This window comes from Jaculus jaculus, chromosome 3 (genome assembly GCF_020740685.1).
Source record: "Jaculus jaculus isolate mJacJac1 chromosome 3, mJacJac1.mat.Y.cur, whole genome shotgun sequence".
Lineage (NCBI taxonomy): Eukaryota > Metazoa > Chordata > Mammalia > Rodentia > Dipodidae > Jaculus > Jaculus jaculus.
The window spans coordinates 138,176,633-138,202,353 of record NC_059104.1 but is presented as its reverse complement, the minus strand read 5'-3'; positions in this window follow the sequence as shown (position 1 = coordinate 138,202,353).

The window sequence follows — 25,721 nt, the reverse complement described above, 5'->3', positions numbered from 1 at the left end:
CTGGCTGTTCCTGCTGATAGGCATTGTTTTCTTTTCTCTCTCTACCTATCTGCTTTGGATGTTGAAGTGAGTGAGCTTCTTTTGCCATGATGATTCTTTCCCTAGAACCAGTTAGCCTGAAATAAACACTTCCCTCCCATATTTGTCTTCAGGTTGGACATTTGTCCTAGAAGATAACTGCAACATATGACTGATTTTAGTTCTTTGTACTATTTATAAATTTTATTAAATCTGCATGGTCATTTTCATAGCCAGTTTCAATTCAATGTTTTTCTAAGTTTACTTCAGACATTCTCATTTCTTTATAACACACACGTACACATACGTACATATAAACACACACACACAACAAAAATAATGTATTTTAGCAAATTTAGATATCATGTCCACTCTGAGCCATCTAGGATTTACTACCTGTGTCCATCTGAATTACTTTCATAATGTGTATTCCTTCCTCACAATAGGACTGTCATGGCATTGCCTCTTTAAGGTGAGACCTCAGACAGGGGTTTCATCCTCCTGGGATGACTATGTTTTGGTTTGGGCCATGTTTGTCTTTGACCACACCTAGCTGCTTACCTCAGCCACTTCCTGAATGACTGGCTTATTTTAAACAATTACCTGGAGTATCAATTATATAATCTAGCTAAAGTTACTCTCCTTGACAGAGGCAGTGTTTGAGGTCTGTTTTTAAGATTGTTTTGCTTACAGAACTCTTCTTACTCCATTTCCCTGATTCCCTCAGTAAATTATTCACATAATGGTGGGTTTTATATTACTAAGGATGGACCAGTTTCCTTAAAAGTGCTTTTCACTATACAGTCCACTGATTAAGTGTGCTTTTAGGCTTAACTTCCCATACTTTGTTTCAATTAAATCAGTATTGAGGGGAAGAGATTCATAGCTCTCTGTTTTATGGCTGGCCTCTGCCCTAGCTCAAAATCTCTGAGTCAGACTCTGGAGCTTGTAGTTCTGAAGGTGCTTTACTGAGTGGCATTCCACAAATGAAGGGCTGGTGTGGTGGTGTTTTCAGCCTCTGGTCTTCAAAGCTTGCTTCATGTAGAGAGGGATTAAAAAAGTGACAGGCATCTGTTTCTCAGGAATTTCCATGCACTGTCTGACAGCCTCTCATGCTGAAGGAGAGGACTGAGCAGAAGAATGGAAGGGCTACCTCCTGGCCATCCGCATCTGGACAGGAGCTTTCCTCCCTATGCTGTGATTAAGGGAAGAGGCTGTACTAGAGGGTTCACACACCAAAATTCATTCCTACTCCAAAGTTTTAGTAGACTTTTTAGTTACACAATTTCATTTTATTTATATCCTTGGATACACTTATATATACTTTTGAGTTGTTCGTTTTTGAATTTCAGTGTTTCAAATGAGCTCTGTTTTGCATATGTCTCAGCAGCTGTTTGTTTGGGGAAAACTGAGTATCCAGAGAAATAAGATCATGTTTCAACAACTATGTCCCTTCCCCCATTTTGACATTGCTCCAGTATGAAAAGAATAAAAACATTTCAAAATTTATCACTGTAAGAAAACTTTTCCAAAAATAGTTCCTTCACCATATTAAAATTGACACTTATGGTACAGAATAAAACCCTCCTCATTATCATTAAACCTTAATCTTAATTATATTAAAATCCTCCATGGGGCACATATTCTGCATGAATAATTTCATGCCTCTTTCACTTTGACCTTTGGCTATATTAAACAAAATGATCATGAGATTTGCAAGAGAAACATAAGAAATAATGATTAAAATTCAACATACATAAAATAACCTTTCATAATAAAATGAATATGTGTTAATTTGATTTCAAATGTATATTGATTAAATTTGTATTATAACTAAAAGTTATAAGAATACCTAATTAATATGTGCCTGAAACTAAGATTTCATAACAATGAACTTGAGATTATACATGTTAATGCATCTTAGAAAATTTATCTATACATTTAGTAATTGGGTCTTGTTGTTAGCAAACATTTTTAAATGATATTTTTCACAACTGTTTGTAATAAAAACATTTGCATTTGCCATTTGAGGCATTTATCATCATTTTCTTCTATGCTGAAACATTGAAAGTAAATTTGCGTTTTCTTTGTTGGTCATTAGTATCTTAATTTTGATGCTGGTGATGTTAGTTTTAGTCAGAAGTATAGATGTTGTCAAGGATCTCACATGAATGATTATTGGCACTAAACAGATGTGTATTCATAAACATGTGTCACTAAATGAATATAACTTTAAAATGATTTTGTTTTTCTCTATCCTCTTTAAAGACAGGCACAATGCCTTATATAGTGCACTGTTCTTAGGGACTGAATCATAATAAGTATGCAGAGAATGCTGAAAAACATTCTAATTGCAATTTTTAAGCTTATAACACATCCCTAAATGTGTGTGAGTGTGTGTGTTTAGGTGCATGAGTGTGGAGGACATCCTTGGGTATTATTCTTCAAAAATACCATATGTCTTTTTTTTGGAACAAAGATCTTGTACTGGCCTGGAGCTCACCAAATAGGCTAAACTGGTTGGACATTGAGACTCAGAGATCAACCTGTCTACAACTCTCCAGACTGGGGATTACATACTCATGCTAACATGACCATCTTTTAATATGTGCGTGTGTGTGTGTGTGTGTGTGTGTGTGTGTGTGCATGTATACTTATTTATTTGAGACAGAGAGAGGGGGGAGAGAGAGAGAGAGAGAGAGAGGGAGAATGGGAGCACCAGGACCTCTAGCCACTGCAAATGAAGTGCAGACACATGTACCACCTTGTGCATAAGTAGGGACTTGCTGGTACAAACTTGATTGTAGCTTTGGTCATTTGTAACTGATTTGAGGGAAGAATGTGGAAGGATTTGAAACCATGGCCTAAGAGATGCCTTGCAGTGCTATAAGCACAGCTTGAGTCAGTGGTGAAAGACGTGAATGTAGTAAGAACTATGGGCTGTGAGGTTTGGCTGATGAGGAGAAGAAAGACCTTTGTAGGGACTGAGCTAGAAGCAGTTTGTATGAGACACTTGCTATATTCTGTCTGCTTGTGTCCTGAGACAAGCTTGTGCGAGGTTGATTTGCATCAAAAAGGACTGGGGTGAACAGAATATATAGCAAGAAAGAAATGAAATCTTTGGGCTGTAATTGTAGCCTATTTAGCTACATGTTTGTGAGTTTACAACCATTGAGACTGGGCCAGTTGATCTGCATTGGGATAACAGGATGAATGCAGACTCTTTTGAAGTAAGAAGCTTGAAGCTGAAGAAGTGTCTTGCTCTTCAAGGTCAGATGTATTCCCCCTTGGATTAACAAATTGGTAGCCCACCTGGTAATATGGAATACAGCAAATGTAGAAAATAGAAGATCGTTGTATTTGCAACAATGCTTTTTTTTTTTTTAAACTTTGGTTTTTACTTTTTACTTTTTTTTTGCATTTTTAAAAATTAGTTTTCTATTCAGCAAATGCAGGCAGTTTGGTACCAATATTAGGCTCATCTGTGACCAACCCCTTCCCCATTGGCCCCTCCTTGTTGAGGTATATGGGTCATGCATTGTGGAGTCAGCCCACAGCTATTGGTACAATAAATGTCCCTGCATATCTTGACCCAACATGTGGCTCTGACATTCTTTCTGCCCCCTCTTCTGCAAAATTTCCCTGAGCCATGTTGGGTTCAGTTTTGGTCTGCTTAAGTGATGAGGTGTTGGGGGCCTCTGAGCTTCTGGCTCTCTGATTTGGTAAGAGCTGATATTTCTCTGTGTTTGTCTCCTTCCCCCTTGTGCTGGTATCTAGTTCATCAGGAAAACAGCACCCTTGCTTGTTTTACTAATTTTTCTTAGTTTCAGCTGGGGCCCTTTTGAGGTATGATGGGCTGGCTCTCTCCTTAGGATCTGAATCTATCTGAAAAAGAGAAGCAGATTCTCCAATGGAGAGTAAGTTAGCTCCAGGACAAATGAAATAACCTTTACTTTTTATTTATTTATTTGAGAGCGACAGATACAGAGAGAAAGACAGATAGAGGGAGAGAAAGAGAATGGGCACGCCAGGGCTTCCAGCCTCTGCAAATGAACTCCAGACGCGTGCGCCCCCTTGTGCATCTGGCTAACGTGGGAACCTAGCCTGGAACCGGGGTCCTTAGGCTTCACAGGCAAGCGCTTAACCGCTAAGCAATCTCTCCAGCCCTACTTTTTTTTTTTTTTTATAGAGAGTTTAATAGGTGTAGGCACTCTTGTAGCCCATGATTGATGGTAGCTTGATATGGGAGAGAGGGCTTATGTTTGGATATGATTCTGACTTGTTTACCAGCTCCAGCTATGGATCCCATACCACTGAGGGGATCAGTTAGCCAAATCAAGAGCATTTGGTTCCCCACCATGGCTGTGTGCCACTATTGCACTTGTGTGGGCATCACAACTGGTTATTTGTTGCTAAGTAGGTTAGACCATGAGTTGCTTGGACAGATATTGGTCTTTTCCCCCAGTCGCCCATGTAGCACCTTCTGGCACTAGACACCTGACTGTCTGTCTGGGGACTGACTCTTTCCTGGTTTCCAGCCATGCCGTTCCATTTTACATGGCAGCTGTGTTTGGAGTCTTCAGCAATAGGGTCTTACCACTGACCTTTGGTGGGTAATCAAGTACTCAGACAGAAATCTTTCATTCTTTTAGGAAACCTTGTAGGTTTCTCTGATCAAAAGCTCATTGTGGATGATAGCCCCATGCTGTTACTGGGAGTTACAGGTCAGTGCCCAGTAAGAAAATACAGAAAAATATAACTAATATACAAGAGTTAGAGAGGAGTGGGGTAGACAGAGAGGGAGGGAGGGAAGATGTAGAAGGTTCAGGTTAGACTTGATCCTAGCCTCTCCAGTGTCTTGTGGTTCAGGTGTTTCCTGTAAGGGCCTGGTGAAGGTTCAACCATTTGGTCTGCCTTTTAGGAAGTAGATTTTTATGGTACCATTGCCGTTTGGGTCTAGATCAGTGTTTCCCACCCCTTGGCTATCCTCCCCTCTCTTGCCGTCCATCCTAGTGTCTAGTCCATGAGATGCTTGCTCGGTATGTAAGGTATCTTGGGTAGATTAGGCTAGGTGCTATAGATGAGTGAGACTATGTGTCGATTTTTTTTCTGTGATTGGGTAAGTTCACTAAGAATGAACTGTTGCAGGTTCACCCATTTTTCCTCAAATTTCTTTGTGTCATTTTTTCTTACTGCTGTGTAGAATTTCATTGTGTTGATATACCACATCTTAGTTATCCATTCTTTTAGTGATGGACATATGGATTGATTCCAGCTCTTAGCTATTACAAATTGAACTGCTACAAACATGGTTGAGCAAATCTCTCTGGCCTATGGTTTGAAGGTTTTAGGGTATATGCCCAGTAAGGAAGTAACTGGGTCTGTTGGTATCTCTATAGTCAGCTTTTTCAGGAGTCTCCATATTGCTTTCCAAAGTGGTTGTACCATCCTACATTCCCACCAACAGTGGATGAGTGTTCCTACTTCTCCACATCCTCGCCAGCATTTATTTTCATTTGATTTTTTGGTGTTTGCTATCCTTATTGGAGTAAGGTGGAATCTCATGGTTGTTTTAATTTGCATTTCTCTGATGATTAGGGATGATGAACATTTTCTTAAGTGTGTGTTTGTCATTTGTGTTTCTTCCTCTGTGAACGGCCTGCTCAGCTCTTTGCCCCATTTTGTGAGTGTCATGTTTGACTTCTTACTGTTTAGATTTTTGAGTTGTTTGTAGATTCTAGAGGTTACGCCTCTATCAGTTGAGTGATCCAGAAATATTTTCTCCCATTTTGTGGGTAATCTATTGAGTTTCCTTATTGTATGCTTGTCTGTAAAGAAACTCTTCAGCTTCATGTGATCACATTGGTTGAGTGACTGTTTAAGATCATGAGCTACTGGGGTTTTGTTCAGGAAGTCTTTTTCCATTCCTATATTATGCAAAGTACTTCCTAAATTTTCTGCCAGTAGTATTTGAGTTTATGGTCTTATATTGAAGTCTTTGATCCATTTGGATTTGAGTGTAGAAATGGTCATGAGCAATACAAAAAAAGCTTGTTGGATTACCTGCATGGAGGTCAGATGGGGGCAAGAGGATGAACCACAGATTGCAGTAGAGACCAAATGGAGATACTAGGACTTTGAGATGGCTGCCAAGGACAGCTATCAGGACCAGATGAAGTTTTCCTGAACTGTGAGAAGTCTAGGTAGAGGGACAGAAGTAGAACTCCAAAGGCTCTTCACTAGTTAGAATTATCAGACTTTGGGGACTTGTCACTGGTTACATTATCAGACTTGGAACTATAGAATTTGATGTTTTCCTTGTTGCTGTTAAATCTGGTATTGGTTGAATATTTTTGTTAATTTTTTTGTTCATTTTTATTTATTTATTTTAGAGTGATAGACAGAGAGATTTAGAGGCAGGCCCCCTAGGGCCTCCAGCCACTGCAAACAAACTCCAGATGTGTACACCCCTTTGTGCATCTGGCTAATGTGGGTTCTGGGGAATCAAGCCTCAAATTTGGGTCCTTAGGCTTCACAGGCAAGCACTTAAATGCTAAGCCATCTCTCCAACCCTGAATATTTCTTTGCTATACCCAGTGTCATCTTTTGCAGTGTGAATGTTTATTCTGTGCCATTATGAGGTGTTTCTTTTGTCACTGTCTTTATTATAGCTCAGTTAAAAGGCCTCATACTTGGACAATGGGGATGTTTTGAACATCACTGGGAATAATAAAAATTATGGGGAATTTTAAAGTTGGAATGATTGCATACAATTTTACATGTTGTATAGTCATCAATTTATAGGGACCAGGGGTGGAATGTGGTGGTTTGATTCAGGTGTCCTCTATAAATTTATGTGCTCTGAATGCTAGGTCCCAGTTGGTGGCAATTCAGGAATTGAAATCTCCTGGAGGCAATATATTGTTGGGTGTGGGCTGGCAGTTTTATGAGTGTCATAGCCAGATTCCCCTTGCCAGTGTTGACATACTTTCCTGCCGCTGTTGTACATCTGATTTTGGCCAGGAGATAATGCCCACTGTCTCTTCATGTCACAATTTTCCTCTGCCATCATGGAGCTTCACCTTAAGTCTATAAACCTTGTCCTACTACAAGCTCTCCTGCTCAAGTGTTTGTGCAGCAATTCAAAGCTCACTGCAACAAAAACAACAACAACAACACACACACACACACACACACACACACACACACACACACACACTTATGTGGCATGGACCAATACATATTTATCTTTTTATATGTTAGTAGAGCTAGTTCTCAGTGCTGTCTGTATATACATAATATACTCCATATCCAGCAGTGTTGGTAGTAGCAACAGCAATTGCTGGGGGCTACAATAGTTTTATTATAGTAGTTGTGCTCCATGGAGATAGGAGAGTATATTTAATATAATTACAGATTCATATACATATATTTAATGTAAAATGTATAGCATTAGTGCTAATGAAAATAACACATTTAGCATTATAAAATAGAAACTACCGAATTTTACACAATGAAAAATTTAACAGTGATGTGCTGATTGTAAATAGACAGGATTTTATTTATGTAAATATTTTTATGATTAATACATTTTTTAAATGTCTGGTGAATATTTGTCATGACTATATCACTTCTGCCTTAACCATTATTATGTTGCAGAAATTTTAGGGTGTTTTTATTGCTTTCTATATAAATAGTGCTGAGATTATTTGTATATGGTATTACCTATCTTAGCAGGTGGGCACTAGAAGTAGAATTATTACATCATGGTGGAACACCTCTTTAGAGCACTTGTATAATGTTATTACTCATTCCCCATTCGAATATTCCCATTTGATAATTAAAAAAAAACATTTTAATCAGGAATTTGACATTTAGTAATGTTGAGATCTAAAAATTTATTACCTCTGTCACCTAGCTGTCTTGCTGGGTGTGCAGATCTTGCTTGTTCAGGCCCACACTTGGTCCTGCTTTTCAGGTTTTTCAATTCATCTGTTTCACAGAGGACAAGGAGCTGGTTCACAGTTACTTAGGTAGGATTCTTCTTACCCATCTGTCTGCCCCCTTCCCCCCACCAGGCAAGTAGGATTCCTATTGAGGAAAGACCTCCCAGAGGTGCTCCCCTTTAACCAGAGGTGGAAATTAGCATGCTAGCAGTGGCAGATACTGATTAGGTAACACTTTTACAAACATCTGTACATGCATGAAAAAATCAATTCAAAATTATAGCCACAAGCAATTGTAACAAATATTTAGATAGACTGGCTTCCGGTCAAGATGGCGACCGCCTAGCTGCACTACAAACAACGAGGGAAAAAAAGGCAAGTATTCAAGGGAAATTAGGAACTTTTTGAAGAGGGAGGGCACAGATTGGGATAAAAGAGGGAAGCACACACCCCAGCGACCCATGCCCCGCCACCCCACCGGCCGCGAATAACTGCATCGGGCGCAGCCCCGCGCCCAGCGGCCCGGCGCCCCGTGCACACCAAGCCCCACGCGCCCCGGCGGCCCAGCGCACCCCACAACCCCCGTGCCCCACGCCCGCCACACCCCCGCACTCCCCCAGCGCGCCCCTCCCCCCCAGCCCTCCCCTCCCCCCCAGCGCGCCCCACGCTCCCTGTCCACACACGCCAGACGCAGCCCAAGTGAACCAAGGCTTCCTGCGCCCCAGGCGCCCAGGCCTGCCCTGCGCCCCCGCGCCCCAAGACCCCTGCGCCCCACCCCCACGTGCCTCGAGACCACCCCGCGTCCGCCCCACCCTCCTGCGCGCCCCACCCCCTGCGCGTTCCGTGCTCTCTATCCACACACAGCAGGCACGCCCCAAGCGCCCCGCGCCCCGGGCGCCCAGGCGTGCCCCGCACCCCCGCGCCCCCCGCGCACCCTGAGACCCCCACGCCCCACCCTCAAGCGTCTCGAGCCCCCCCACGCGCCCCGCCCCCGCCTCCCCCCCCCAGCTCGCCCAACGCTCCCTACCCACACGCGACAGGGGCGCTCAAAGCGCCCCGCAGTGTCCAGCGCCCGGGCGCCCAGGTGTGCCCCGCACCCCCCCGCGTGCCCCGAGACTCCCCGCGCCCCACCCCCGCGCTCCTCGAGCCCCCCCCCCGTGCACCCCACCCCCGCCGCGCATCCAGACTGCCCCGCAGCGTCCCGCAGCATCCAGCACTCCATCTTACCTCAGCGTGCTCCACGCCCCCTGCGCGACCCGGGACCCCCTGGACCCCCCCCCCGCGCGATCCGCCCCCTCCCCCCCTGCGAGTCCAGAGCACCCCACGGTATCCCACAGTGCCCCGCGCTCCTAGCTGCCCCCCCTCCCCTCACGCCCTGCTGTTCTCACATCACTTGCCGCCGGTCAGTTTCTGCTGTGTCCTGATTCCGTACCCACATCATCTGCCTCTGCACTACAATTGCACGTGCAGTGGGCCCAGTCCCACAGCAAGAGCCACATAAGTCCACACTAAGTCACTACCACCAGCGCAGCTGCCATCCCCTACCTGTACATTGCCACTCAGCCCCCACTCCCCTGAGGCGGAAGAGCACAGACTGTTTACAGACCCCAGTGTACCCAGCCAGAATCTAGGCACCTTCAAGGCTTGCTACCTCAGTCCCTTTTCAAGCTCAAAGGCAGGCAGCTTAGGTGCATTACTGGGTGAGAATTCAGGCAACTTTGGTGCCCCTGTCAGGCTATAGGTAGGCGGCTTTGGCAAGAGTGAGCAAAAACCCAGGCTTCTTACAACTGCCCCAGCTGCCTTGGATTTGCATTAAGCTAGATCCCAGGCTGCTCCACCCACCTACCTGCCCATACACTGACATGGGTAGACCACAGCACAAAAGAAATAACATGAAAAATAAAATGGAAGAAAATCCAGACAGATCACCCAGTCAACAAGGATCACAACAAACCAAAACATAGAAGAGTGTTTAGGATCAGAACATCAAGTGGAAGCAATGAACAATGCAACCCTGACCAAACTACTGCTAGATCTGACAGGAAAGCTACAAAGGATAGATAATCGTATGGATGCTACCATCACTAAGCTAGAGCAATATGATAAGATACTGGAAGGAAATCAAAGAGAGCTAAGAGAGTTGAGGGAGAATGAAAAAAAAGAGGACCTTAAAAATCAGCTGGCCACACTAAATGAAAACATAAAGAAATGCAAGGATGATTTCCAAGAATCATCAAGAAAATCAGAAAATGAGACAAAAAGGGAGCTGGACAAAGCGATGGAAGTGATACATAGGAAAGTAGTAGAAAATGCAAACTTAATTGAACAAGTCCAAAACTCACTAGAGGCTCTCAAGAATAGAGTCAGCGAAGTGGAAGATAGAAATTCTGATCTGGAAGACAGGATGGAAGAAACAGTTCGAGAGTCCAAAAATTTCAGTAAGTTCAAAAGTTCCTGTGAACAGAACATGAGAGAATTGTGAGATACACTTAAATGTCCTAATATCAGAATCATTGGAATACCAGAAGGAGAAGAATTTCAGACCAAAGGCATGGAGAACTTATTTAACACAATAATTGAAGAAAACTTCCCCCGTCTCTTAAAAGAAAGGCCCATCAAGATTCAAGAAGCAAACAGAACTCCTAACCGACTAGACCAAAGGAGAAACTCCCCAAGGCATATTATCATTAAGACTCTAAACATTGACACCAAGGAAAAAATCCTAAAAGCAGCTAGGGAAAAACAGCACACCACTTTCAAAGGAAACCCCATCAGAATTACTTCAGACTTCTCAATGGAAACCCTGAAAGCTAGAAGGGCCTGGAATGATACTCTCCAAACTCTAAGAAACTATGTCTTTCAACCCAAACTACTCTACCCAGCAAAAGTCTCCCTTATAATAGATGCTGAAAGGAAAACTTTCCATGATAAAACTCAGCTTTACAATTATATGAACACAAAACCAAACCTACAGAAAGTACTCCAGGAAATTCTCCACAGAGAAGAAACAAATAACCAAACACAAATGCCTACAAGAAGAAGATCACAGCAATCAAACCCAGAGTAGATACAAAAAAAAAAAAAAAAAAAAATTCCATGGAAATGCCAACACACCTCTACCACCACAAAATGACAGGGATCAAATCAAATCTCACAGTCATCACCCTAAACATTAATGGCCTTAATTCACCCATCAAGAGACACAGGCTAACAGGGTGGATCAAAAAGTTAGACCCCTCAATCTGCTGCCTTCAAGAAACCCACCTTACCACTAAAGACAGAAACCTCCTCAGGGTGAAAGGGTGGAAAACAATATTCCAAGCAAATGGGAATAAGAAACAAGCAGGTGTAGCTATATTAATATCAGATAAAGTTGACTTCAAACCAAAAACAATCAAAAAAGACAAAGAAGGCTACTTCCTACTTGTAAAGGGAACAATCCATCAAGAGGATATTACAATCATAAATCTGTATGCACCAAACACAGGGGCACCACAGTTCATAAAACAAAACCTACTTGACAATAAAACAGAAATAACCACCAACACCATCATAGCTGGGGACTTTAACACACCATTATCAGTAATAGACAGATCATCCAAACAGAAGCTCAACAGGGAAGTAAGAGAGCTCAACAAAACCATAGAGCACTTAGACCTAACAGACATCTACAGAACATTCCACCCCAAATCCACAGACTACACATTCTTCTCAGCAGCCCATGGAACATTCTCTAAAATAGACCATATACTGGGTCACAAAGATAGCCTCCACATATTTAGGAAAATCGACATAATTCCCTGCATGATATCAGATCATAATGCTATATTCCTAGAAATCAACAACAAAAAAACCAACAAGAGCCCCAACGGCAACTGGAAACTGAATAGCACACTCTTAAACAATAAATGGATAGTGGATGAAATAAAAAATGAAATTGCAAAATTCCTGGAATTGAATGACAATGAAAACACATCATACCAAAACTTGTGGGACACAATGAAGGCAGTCCTCAGGGGAAAATTCATAGCACTCAATGCCTTCATAAAAAAGACAGAAAAATCCCAAATCAATAGCTTAACCATCCACCTAACGGCATTGGAAAAACAAGAAAAATCCAACCCAAAGAGCTCCAGAAGGAAGGAAATAATTAAAATCAGAGCAGAAATTAATGAATTGGAAACCAAGGAAACAATTAAGGCAATTGACAAAACAAAGAGCTGGTTCTTTGAAAAAATAAACAAGATTGACAAACCTCTGGCCAATTTGATCAAGCAAAAAAAGGAGAGACTCCAAATTAACAAAATTCAAAATGAAAAAGGAGAGATTACAACAGACATTAGTGAAATCGGCAGAATCATCAGGACTTATTTCAAAAACCTCTACTCCACAAAACTGGAAAATGTGGAGGAGATGGATAAATTCCTGGATGCATATCATCTACCAAAGCTAAACTCAGAGCAGATCAACCACCTCAATGAACCCATCACGCTCACGGAGATTGAAAAAGTAATAAAAAACCTCCCAAAAAAGAAGAGTCCAGGACCAGATGGATTCCCAGCCGAATTTTATCAAACCTTCATGGAAGAACTCAAACCAATCTTCCTAAAACTGTGCCACACAATTGAAGAACAGGGAAAACTACCCAACTCCTTCTATGAAGCTAGTATCACCCTAATCCCAAAACCAGGCAGAGACGCCACAAGAAAAGAAAACTATCGGCCTATTTCCCTAATGAACATAGACGCAAAGATCCTCAACAAAATTCTCGCAAACCGAATCCAACAACACATCAAAAGCATTATCCACCTTGACCAAGTGGGATTTATCCCAGGAACACAAGGGTGGTTCAACATATGAAAATCTGTCAATGTAATACACCACATAAACAAGCTTAAACATAAAAATCACATGATCATTTCGATAGATGCAGAAAAGGCCTTTGACAAGATACAACATCACTTCATGATCAAAACATTGGAGAGAATCGGCATGGCCGGTTCACATCTTAATATAATAAAGTCAATATACAAAGCTCCAAAGGCCCAAATAATTCTTAATGGAGAGAGACTGGAGGAATTCCCATTGAGATCAGGAACAAGACAGGGATGTCCTCTCTCACCTCTGCTTTTCAATATAGTTCTGGAAGTCCTAGCCCAAGCAATAAGGCAGGAGAAGGAAATAAAAGGGATACAATTTGGAAAGGAAGAAGTTAAGTTAGCTCTATTCGCTGATGACATGATTGTATATGTAAGAGACCCGAGAGACTCCATCCCAAAACTCCTGAAGGTGATTAACTCCTATAGCAAAGTAGCAGGATACAAAATCAATGCACAAAAATCGGAAGCATTTCTGTATGGAAATGACAAAGACACAGAAAAAGAAATAAAGGACATAGTCCCATTTTCAATAGCAAAAAATAAAATAAAATACCTTGGAATAACGTTAACCAAGGAAGTAAAAGATCTATACAACGAAAATATAAAAACTCTCAAAAAAGAAATTGAGGAGGACTTGAAACGATGGAAAGACCTCCCATGCTCCTGGATAGGTAGAATTAACATTGTGAAGATGACAATCCTACCAAAGGCAATATATAGATTTAACGCAATTCCAATTAAAATCCCTACAATGTTCTTCACAGACATAGAAAAAATGATCTCAAATTTCATATCTAAAGGCAGAAGGCCTCGCATATCCAAACATATCCTCAGCAAAAGAAATACCTCTGGTGGCATCACCATACCCAATATAAAGTTATACTACAAAGCCATAGTAATAAAAACAGCATGGTACTGGCATAAAAACAGGAGTATAGACCAATGGAATAGACTTGAGGACCCGGATTTTCGGCCAAGCAACTATAACTACTTGATATTCGACAAAGGCCCAAATAATATAGACTGGAAAAAAGATAGCATCTTCAACAAATGGTGCTGGACAAACTGGATAACCACATGCAGGAAACTAAAACTTGATCCACACATTTCACCATGCACAACACTCAAATCCAAATGGATCAAAGACCTCAACATAAGACCAGAAACTCGAAAACTACTGGAAGAAAATTTAGGAAGTACTTTCCATGATATAGGAATGGAAAAAGACTTCCTGAATAAAACCCCAGTGGCTCAAGTTCTTAAACAGTCACTCAACCATTGGGATCATATGAAGCTGAAGAGTTTCTTTACAGATAAGCATATAATAAACAAAGCCAATAGAATACCCACAGAGTGGGAGAAAATATTTGCAGGTTATCCAACTGATAGAGGCCTTATCTCTAGAATTTACAAAGAACTCAAAAGTCTAAACAATAAGAAGACAAATACCCCACTCACAAAATGGGGCACAGAGTTAAACATGCAATTCACAGAGGAAGAGATACAAATGGCAAACACACACCTAAGAAAATGTTCATCATCCCTAATCATCAGAGAAATGCAAATTAAAACAACTATGAGATTCCACCTTACCCCAATAAGGATAGCCAACATCAAAAGGTCAAATGAGAATAAATGCTGGCGAGGATGTGGAGAAGCAGGGACACTCATTCACTGTTGGTGGGAATGCAGGATGGTACAACCACTTTGGAAAGCAATATGGAGACTCCTGAAAAAGCTGACTATAGAAATACCAACAGACCCAGTTATACCATTACTGGGCATGTACCCTAAAACCTTCAAACCAAAAGCCAGAGAGATTTGCTCAACCATGTTTGTAGCAGCTCAATTCATAATAGCTAAAAGCTGGAATCAACCCAGATGTCCATCATTAGAAGAATGGATAACAAATATGTGGTATATCTACACAATGGAATTCTATACAGCAGTAAGAAAAAACGACATAAAGAAATTTGAGGAAAAATGGTTGAACCTGGAACAGATCATTCTCAGCGAACTTACCCAATCACAGAAAAAAAAATCGACACATAGTCTCACTCATCTGCAACACCTAACCTGAATTTGCCCAAGATGCCTTACATACCCAGCAAGTACCTCATGGACTAGACAATAAGATGGATGGGAGGGCGGGGAGGGAATCAAAGGGTGGAAAACAGTAATCCGGACCCAAACGGCAATGGTACCATAAAATTCTACTTCCTAAAAGACAGACCAAATGACTGAACCTTCACTAGTCCCTTACAGGAAACACCTGAACCACAAGACACTGGAGGGGGTAGGATCAAAACTGACCTAAATCTCCTACATCTTCCCTCCCTCCCTCTCCCCTTCTCCCCTCTATCTCTCTCCTCTCTAACTCTTGTATATTAGTTATCTTTTTCCTCAATTTCTTAGTGGACACTGACCTGTAACCCCCACTTCCAGCTTGGGCCTACAATCCACAATGAGCTTTTGATCAGAGAAACCTACAAGGTTTCCCAAAACAATGACAGACTTCTGTCAGAGTAACTGATGACCCACCAAAGGCCAGTGGTAAGACCCTATTGCTGAAGACTCCATACGCAGCTGACACGTAAAATGGAATGACATGGCTGGAAGCCAGGAGAGAGTCAGTCCCCAGACAGTCAGCGTGTCTAGTTCCAGAAGGCGCTACATAGGCGACTGGGGGAAGTGACCAAGATCTGTCCAAGCAACACATTGTTTAACCTAAGTAGCAACAATTAACCGGATGTGATACCCACACAAGTGCAATAGTGGTACACAGCCATGGTGAGGAATCAATTGCTCTTGATTTGGCTAACTGATCCACTCAGTGGTACTAGACCCTTAGCTGGAGCTGGGAAACAAGTCAGAACCATACCCAAACACAAGCCCACTCTACAATATCAAGCTACCATCAATCACGGGGTATAAGAGGGCCTACACCTATCAAACTGTCTATCAAAAAAGTAAGTGTTATCTCAATTTTCTGGGTGCTAACTTACTCTCCGTTGGAGAATCTGCTTCTCTTTTCCAGATAGATGCAGATCCTAAGAAGAGAGCTGCCCCAACATACCTCAGAAGGGGCCCAACTGAAACTAAGGACAACTGGCGAAATAAGCAAGGGTGATGTTTTCCTGTGAACTGGATACCAGCACAAAGGGGAAGGAGATCAATGCAGAGAAAAATCAACTCCTACCAAATCAGAGAGCCAGAGCCTCAGAGGCCCCCAACACCTCAGCACTGAAGCAGACTAAAAATGAACCCAACATGGCTCAGGGAAATCTTGCGGAAGAGGGGGCGGAAAGAATGTCAGAGTTACATGTTGGGTCATGATTTTCAGAGACATTTATCATACTAATAACTGGGGGCTAACTCCACAATGCACGACCCATTTTCAATAACAAGGAGGGTCTAATGGGAGGGGGTAGATCACAGATGAGCCTAAATAATGGTACCAAACTACCTGTATTTACTGAAAAGAAAACTAATAAATTAAATTTTAAAAAAAATATTTAGATAGACTGATGGAGGTTGAAATAGATACAGTTAAGACTGTTTTTTTTTTTTTTTTTTCCAGGTGATGGGAATATGTCCCAGAGCACTTAGGACACAAGTCCAAAGTGGTTCATTAACTTTAATAATGAAAGGAATATCTGAGTTTTCCTGATGGTCATTCTAATCTACTTGTCATGGCTTCCCATCAATTCGTCTAGAATTTGCTTGTGGTAGATTATTAAGGCTTTGTTTGGCTGGGATTTAGATATTTGTTGCATTTGTCATTATTGTGATATTTGTAGGTCTGTTTATAGGTTGCCTTGTTACATTTTTTTTTATTCATTCATGTAGATGTGTATGTACCTGTTCAAGTGTGTGAATATGATGTATGCATGCCATGGCACAAGTGTGGAGTTCAAAAGACAACTTTCTGGGTTGGAGATATCGCTAAGCATTTAAGGTCCTTGCCTGCAAAGCCTTAGGACCCAGGTTTGATTCCCAAGTACCCACATAATCCATATGTTCAAGGTGGTGCACAATCTGGAGTTTGATTGCAGTGTCTGGAGGCCATAGTGTGCCTATTGTCTCTCTCAAACAAATAAAATATTAAAGATAAAAGACAACATTCTGAGGTTAGATTTTGCTTTCCAGCTACTTGGAAGCAGAATATCTCATTCTTGTTGCTGCTCATTGGTCTAGTCACCAGGATTCATGTGATGCTCTCATGTCTACTTCTCCTCACATCTTTTACTACATGAGGCCTGGGAACATGAATTCAGATATCCATCTCCCCAGACCCTATGTTTTTTAATTATTTTATGTGACTATTTGTAGGCTGCATCATTACATTTTGCTGAGGCCCAGTTCTAATACTCTCAGAATGGCAAGGATTCAAACTCTACCTGCATACCTATAATAAGAGACACAAACTCAGCATCTCATTCCTCTAGGGTGAGTTTGTGAAAGCAATACAACATTGCTGTTGTGAAATAGGATTTGGCATTAACATCATGAATTTTGATTTTATCCTCAGTTAGAGAATGTGCGGATATATATACATATCTAGAAAGTTGTGACAGAATGAGTTGTTAGTGAAACTAACATGTAGATTAACAGTTCCTGGCCTTGATTGTCTAGTGTCAGAACAGACCTTTATTAATAAGGAAACTCATGATAAATCAGAGAGTAATAGATCATCAGTGCACCAGATCGTCCACATCTGTGCACCACCTACATTCCTGTGCTAACTTGAGCTCACAATAAGATTAGTATCTTGTGACTACTGAAACTAAGTGGATTTCCTAAAATAACTTTTCAAATTCTCTAATTGTCTTAGACTTCAGACGTTTGAATTCCATATCACTGGGCTGAAATCAAGGTGTTCTCAAGGATGTACTCCATTGTCTTGGGAATAATCTTTTCCTACATCTGTAAATGCCAGGTGATTGTTGGCATTTCTTGACCTCTGGCCTGTCACTCTAATCACTGCTTATCTTCACATAACTTTTCCTTTCTGTGTGCTAAACATCTCTAGCTTCTTCCTAGTAAGGCAATTGTGATTGTCCAGGATCACCTCACCTCAAGGTCTCAGTTTTTATTAAGCCTAGAAAGTCTTTTCCATATAAAATTACTTCATAAAGATGAGAACCTGCTTTCTTTGAGGACCCATCTTCAACTTTTATTTATTTATTTATTTATTTATTTATTTATTTATTTTTCAATTAGGGTCTTGCTCTAGATCAGGCTGACCTGGAATTAACTATGTAATCTGAGGATGACCTTGAAGTCACAGCCATCCACCTGCCTCTCCCTCCCAAGTACTAGTATTAAAAGCCACACATGGAAAGGACCCCTATTCAGTTTACTATTTAAGTCCCCATTACCTTCTGGACTTGGGTAACATGCAAAGTTCAAACTCTTCTTGAAAAGTTTAATAAGTTTCAATGACTGGAAATAACATGAACTCTGAGGAACAGATCTGGGAGTCATATTCCTTTACAGATTGGATTGAATGCCATTGAAAGATTGTTCTTCTCTGGGGAATGAAAGCAGAGAGGAAATCAAGTAGTACAAAGCTGAGCTGAGCCCCGGATCTCTCCAAGCTTATGCATCAAGAGGAGAATGGGTATTTGGAGAAGTATTTGCAGAGCATAATAACAGTGAGTGTGGAGGCATACATGGAGAAGGAAAGAGCTGGCTCTCCCCAACCTACTGTGCCTTGGGGAAGAAGAAAGCTTAAACCAGGCTGGAGGGAATCTCACTGATGAGACAGCTTTGGGAGCCAAAGGGTCAAAAGTTGAAAGGAGGACATGGTCATGGGGGCAGTGAGCATGGGAGGGGAACCTCGTGACAGAAGGCTTAGGAAAAGAGGAAGCCTGAGGAGGGTGTTTCCTAGAAGTCATAAGTCTGCACATTTCTAAATGTCAGCTGACATCAGGGAGTATGTACATGCAGTGAGATTGCACCTCAATATGATGCAGTAATTCCACTACTGGGGATATACACAAAGGAAATGATATCACTGTTTCACAAAGCCATCTGTCAGCTGATGCTCACTGTGGTAATTTTGACAATAGCAAGAATTAGAAACACCAAATGAATAAATAATGAAATATGGTATATGTGTGTATGTGTGTATACATAAATATAAACCAGACTTCAGCCTGTTTTAATGTCTGAACTTGCCATCTTGCAATCTCAGTCATTTTATGTTTGGTTCTGTACTTTGCTGGGAAGTTGGATGAGACAATAGAGCATGTAGTAGGCACTTGGAGTCTTGACCATGGAATTAAGTGGCTGAGACATAACACATGAAAGAGGCTTGTGTTTCTTCCAGTGCCATGTGACTGAATGGCTTTATGCACACTAGCTAGGCTGGACCACTCAACTACATCCCCAGCCCTTGTGCCATTATCATTCTCAAGAAGGAAGGGAGTCTGGTGTTATGGCTCATCCCTATAACAGCTCTTACGAGACTAAATCAGGAGGATTGCTGAAAGTTTAATAACAGTTTGGACTACAAAGTGAGTTATAGGCCAGCATGCGTTGCACAGTGAGGCCCTATAAGAAGGGAATAAAGAAGGAAGTAAAGAAAGGGAAGGGAAGGGAAAGGAAAAGAAAGAAAGGAAAGGAAAGGGAAAGGAAGGAAGGAAGGAAGGAAGGAAGGAAGGAAGGAAGGAAGGAAGGAAGGAAGGAAGGAAGGGGAAAGAGATGGGCATGCTGGCCTGGCACACACTTTTAATCCCAGCATTCAGGAGGCAGAGGTAGGAGTATCATTGTGAGTTCAAGGCTATCCTAAGATTACATAGTTTATTTGAGGTTATTCTTGTCTATAGTGAGACCCTACTCTGAAATGCACCAACAAAGACAGAACAAGAAGAAAGAAGGAAAGAAAAAAGCGAGATGTAAAGAAAAAAATGGTCAGAGAAAGAGGAGAAATGAAGGAAATAGAGATGCTCACATTTCAAAATAACAAAATACAAATAGTAAAGTGGTATGAATAAATGAAGGACAAGTTGGAAGTAAATCCTCCAGAAATTTTGGGAGGCCTGGAATTAGCTATATTTCTGTATTTATTCATATTCAAATTTTACTCCAAAATTGAAGTTAATAAACTATTGTGATTATTCAATAAAAAAGACTATAAATTCTTTCTAGTTATTTCTGTGACAAGGACAACATATTAAAATAGGACTGTTTGTTCTACATTTTAGAAGACATTATTAAGAAAAATAAAAAGACAAGCCACAGACTAGAGGAAAGTATTTACAAAGCATGGATCTACAATGGTCTTGTGTCCAGACAGTATACAGAAACCTTTGCTGTTCAATAAAGGCACAAAAACCCAATAAAATGCAACAAAAGAAAAGACCTTAAAAATTGATTATGAAAAATAGCAACAATAAATTACCACAGTACAGCTACTGAAATGGTAAAATTAAAGAAAATGCTGGAAAACATAAAGTGTTAGCAAAGATGTGACACCATTTAAACACCTGCTCATTGCTGACAGGAATGCAAAATAATGCAGACACTTTACAAAGTAGCTAGGTATAGTCCTATAAAATTAAAGACTCGCTTCTATATTCCAGTGCTCCAGAAATCCTACTTTAATACAAAATGGTGATGGTGCATGGTGTGTGCGAGCGCACACACACACACACACACACACACTCACACAAACACACACATATACACACACACAATGTTTATAGCAGATATACAAAGACAAATGACCCCAATCCAGAGATAATGTTACTGAGAATCAACATACAAATAAACATGAAAATTGTGGTAAATCTAAATGTTACAATACTATTTATCAACAAATAGGAACAAACTACTGGTACATGCATGGAAATTTGTAATTATCAAATGCTACATTAAAGAATTGAAAAAGAAAGGGCTTTGTTTTGGAATCTTTCATTTTTTCTTCATGTGAATTTAATGTATCCCCTGAATTTTCTGTTCTGTTGCCTTAACCCCATCCAATATATTAGAATATGACCTTATTTGTAAGGAAGAATATTACAGAGATAATAAGGTTAAAATGCAGTCGTTAGGTAGGTCTTACCTTAGTATGACTGATATTCTTGCAAACATGTATTTACCAGTACACATGAAAACAAAAAGAGAGGCCTGTAAGTGAGTCCTTCTCTGATACCTCTTAAAAGGAATGAACCCTACTGACACCTTGATTTTGGACATTTTAGCTCCAGAACTGGGAGATGATACATGTCTACCAGTTAAACCACCTAGGGAGGGCTTCAGTATACTTCAGATATAACAAGCTAATAAAAATGACTTTCTGAAAGGACCAAAGTGTATTAACCAATCAGAGGAGGGAATTCAGAGGAAAGGATTTCCTTCTGCAAGCATGAGCCAACTTTTCTTCATTATATAATTTTATTACCTGGTTGTAGTATAATTATGTGGTGCTGCATATATATTTAATTTCACTGACAAATCCAGCTCTACGTATCAAATGGATGAACTTTAGGGTTTTATACCTCAAGAAGCTGGATTTGATGGAATTTGCTGCCTTTCCCCTGGGCTTCACTGCTGGGCGGCCACTGAGGTCATTACCACTCTTGTTACTGATGTATGGCTGAAGGAGAGAGCATGGAAAATTGCTTGCATTTGAGCATAGGAAGCTAACTGGGGAGATAAAGAAAGGCATAGTGGAAGGAAGAGAAATGGACACAGTGGAAGGAAGGGATAGGGAGGAGGAGAAAAGAGGTCCATTCAGAGATGGAAGAGAGTAGTATTTGTACACAGAGTAAAGCAGAGTCACATGAAGTGGCACTGGGAAGACAGATAAGTTAAGAGAACTTAAAGGAAGTGTTACCATGTGAAACTGAATGAGTCTATTGCTATCATGCCCTTGAGGAACCTTTTGCAAGAACCTATTGTTATTGGAATTAGACATAATCTTCATTTTGTACCTAACTCTCTGCTGAAATGAGCCCTAAAGAAATGAAAGCCCCTGTTTTGCTCTTACTTCTCATCTATCTATTTATTATTTACTTAAATGATTAACTCTCCAGTAAGCCAGAATCAAAGCTGCTCATTGCTCTACGCACAAAGCATAACTTCATGCATAATCTAATGTCTGACTATTGAATGGAAACTGAACTGTACCTACTTTCTAATTTGTGTAGTGATGGCTTTGATGAAAGAAGAAAGCACAGAGAATATCTTAATCTTAGTAAAATATGCATGTGACTGTATTGTAATAAACTCTGTAATCATGTATATATGTGTTTATTTACCTAGTTGCCATACTTGGTATGTATATATGTTTCATGAAACACCTATATGTTTCTCCTATACAATATAATTAAAATTGTATTTACTGTTATTAGACTAGGAAAGCTTGGCTTGTCTGTCTATTCTAAGGCAGCTTCCCGAGGTCTGGAGGTGATTTTTGACATTGCAGCCAATTGCAACAAGGTCTTATTTTGTTTTCTCTATGGTATAATCAGAGGCATTACTATTGCTCAAATAGCATTTAGTGTGTACTAGCATACATTTTATTTTTAAGAAACTCCATGGGAGAATTAAATGAAAAATCAAATGATTAAAGAAATAGTGGTTCATTCCAGGAATATAATGCCTAATCACTTTAGGGTACACTTAGATCTTTCCATTGTACATTTACATTATGCGATATGAAAAAGAATCTTGAGCATGGCTGCTTCTCCAGGAGCTGCATGTGTGCGGAGACGCGCACAGATGTCTTTATTAAGCTCTGGTCTAAGTAGCTTCCCTGGAGGGGACCCTGGCGGCTAAGCATTAGCAGGCTGATGCCTAATCTGAGAATCTCTGTGCTCATTACTGTGCTCATTAGCAGTGGGTGACCTCACAAGGAGGCACATGGTACTGCGATTCCTCTGGTCCTTAGGCCTGCCTTTACTCTAGGGGTAAGCATGCAGAATTCCACATACATTCTCTTAAAATGAACCATTGTTCATATACAAACCATAAGCACATTTCACTGCACATTTCCATTCCATATGCAGTTTCCATACCATGAGAACCATGACAAAGTGTTTGCATATACGACATCCACGTTCAGCCAAATAGAATCAGTTTTCCTGGCTTTCAGTTAACAACATCACTGGATAAAGCAGCTGAACCAACACAGTAACTGAAGTCTCAAGTTGTGAGTTTTCTTCAATTGTTTATTTTGAAAAAGACTGAAGTTACAAGCTTTCCCATTTCTGTAGTTTTGCAGAAAATTAAATGCTTGTCTGTTTTCCGCTGGCTCTGGTAGGTACAGTTTCCTCCATGAGGTAGGTCATATGAAGGGAAAGAAGACAGTATCATTCACGGAAATGATGGAAATTTTCAGCATGTGCTACAGTAAGTGGGTGAAATTCTTTCTTTGCCATAAGCTATGTCATTTCTGTGAGGATAATTGTTTTGTTCGATATTCTATGTGTTGATGGGTAATTGACTTCAAGTTTGCTTTATATTTCCTGGATGTGTCTGTGTGTGTGTACATGTGTATGTGTGTGTGAGGGTATGAGTGTCATGGTATGGTTGTGTTCTGAGGGCAACCTGATGGTGTTGGTCCTCACCTTCCACCTTGTTTAAGACAGTATCTCTTTCATTCTCTTGCTGTTTGCCATAGCAAATGCCGGATTAGCTGGCCTAGGAGCTTCAGAATTCTCCCAGCTTTGCCTCCCATTACCATAGGTGTGTTAGAAATTAGAGACTCTTGCATGACTTGTATCCACCTTTCTGTGGGTTCTGGGGATCTGAGCTCCTGTCAGGCTTGCACAAATGCTTTTAAGCATTGAGTCATCGTCCCAGCCCCTATTTCTATATTTCCATTTTGGCAACAGCTCTTGAATCTTTCCTGAAGTATGACCAGATGAATTTTTTTTAACAGATATCAAAGAAATATGCTCTTTTTTTATGAAATTTCATCCTGACTCAAATAATGGCAATACTGCCTACTAAGGTACACCCTTCATTTAAGCACCTGATACCAGATTAGAACCATGAACCTTAGGTCTGCACTATCTCAGCTGTGTCAGGAATACAAAGAAAGATCACTGCTATGTTAAACTCCTTTTTCTAGACTATGGCTATATCACTATTTCTTCTATATGCATTTGGGAAATTAAAAGGAGAAAACTCATTTTAAAACCTTGCTTTTAAAAGAAAAATCATTACAAACCCAGTGACTTTGCATATTTTTACTGATTTTATGTCCACCTACACGGAAAGTACTTTTTGTGACTCACTTGGGAGAAAAAGTAGCCTTGACCCTGGCTTTGAATCACTTGTTTAATAGAAACTGGCTCAGGAGCACTGTAAATGTGGTTAAGCCACAAGTTAATTAAGTTTGACACTGTTGCTGGAAGTTGGTGAGGGTGAAAAGAGAATTATAAAGTTAGTACTTTGACACCACTGAGATTTCTTTTTGTTAAAAATGTATGTAAAGTTTTAACCCCACTTTAAGGAATTAATTTACATAGAAACAAGAGAAATTTGTTTAATATCTTAATAGGTAATAGTTCTTCATGCCTATCTGCACGCATATTCTCTTACCATGTCATTGTTTGACACTATTTTTTTTTTTCAAGGTAGGGTTTCTCTAGCTTAGGCTGACCTGGAATTCACTATGCAGTCTCAAGGTGGCCTATAGCTCACAGTGATCCTCCTACCTCTACCTCCCAAGTTCAGGGATTAAAGGTGTGCTCCACTATGCCTGGCCATTGTTTGACTTTTTATACTATAAACAAATATTTCAAGAGAATATATATGTGCACACACACGCACATGCACACAAAGAAATACACACCAACTTAGCCAAAGAGGGTGAAAATCTTAGCTGTTGGAGGTTGCCAAATATCCTTAGAGTTATAAAGCCATATATATCATGCATTAAACTAAATAGAAAAGTGCTATGTTAAATCAACATAACATAGAAATCCATAAGGTAAATCTGGAAAGTTTTTAGGTTTTCAAATAACATCTGTGGATATCATTCAAGCACTAGAGACTGAGATGGTGTGTTGGAGGCAGGCATTTGTGGTGGAAGAGTGCAGGTGTTTATGCCAGGTTGAATGTGACTATCCTAGTATTGAAGCAGAGCAGGTAAGATGAACCTCAGGACTCTCACCACATTGGGCCTGTCATATCTCCCTGTGAAGGGTACAAGGATGTTCACAAGATGCTCATGAGGCCTTCAGGAGATCTTCTTGAGCACTCTCCCCTTCTTGAAATTCCAATTACCATCCATATGTTGTCAACAGTTGACTGGGCTGGGACCATGTTTGCTCTTAAGCTATTTACGGGATTTCCTACTGATACAGCTGCCTGCCAGTTGCTCATATTCTTGTAACCAACCCCAATAAATTCATTGGCTCACCAAGCTGGACTTGAATGGAATTCTTTCTTTGGTCTGATGCTGTCCTATATGAGGTAAATAGATGTTTATGTCGGCCCAAATAAGAAATAGGTAGTGTAGATATTTTTAATAATGTAGCTCATTATGTGAATTTTTTTTTAAATCTCAAGAATGTTACATGAATATTTAAAATGAAAATTCCTTCCTTTCCAAGTGGTCATTTGAGAAGTATACCTTCTCTTATAGGAAAGAAGAGTGAAATGCTGTTTTCTAGACCTTCTGCCATACTCTGAGTACTTGTGAGTTTGCAAAGAGAATTCTAAGCTCTTGGACACTCCATGAAGATTCTTTAGGCCACTTCCACCACCATGTGGCTCATTCACTATAGGACTCACTTTCATCCTATGTTGGTATCTGCTGGTCTGAGCTCAGGACACAAAGCTCAATATACCAAGGGGATTCTGAGAGCACAACTTCAATGCAAAGAGGACATTTGATGAACAGTGACCAAATACT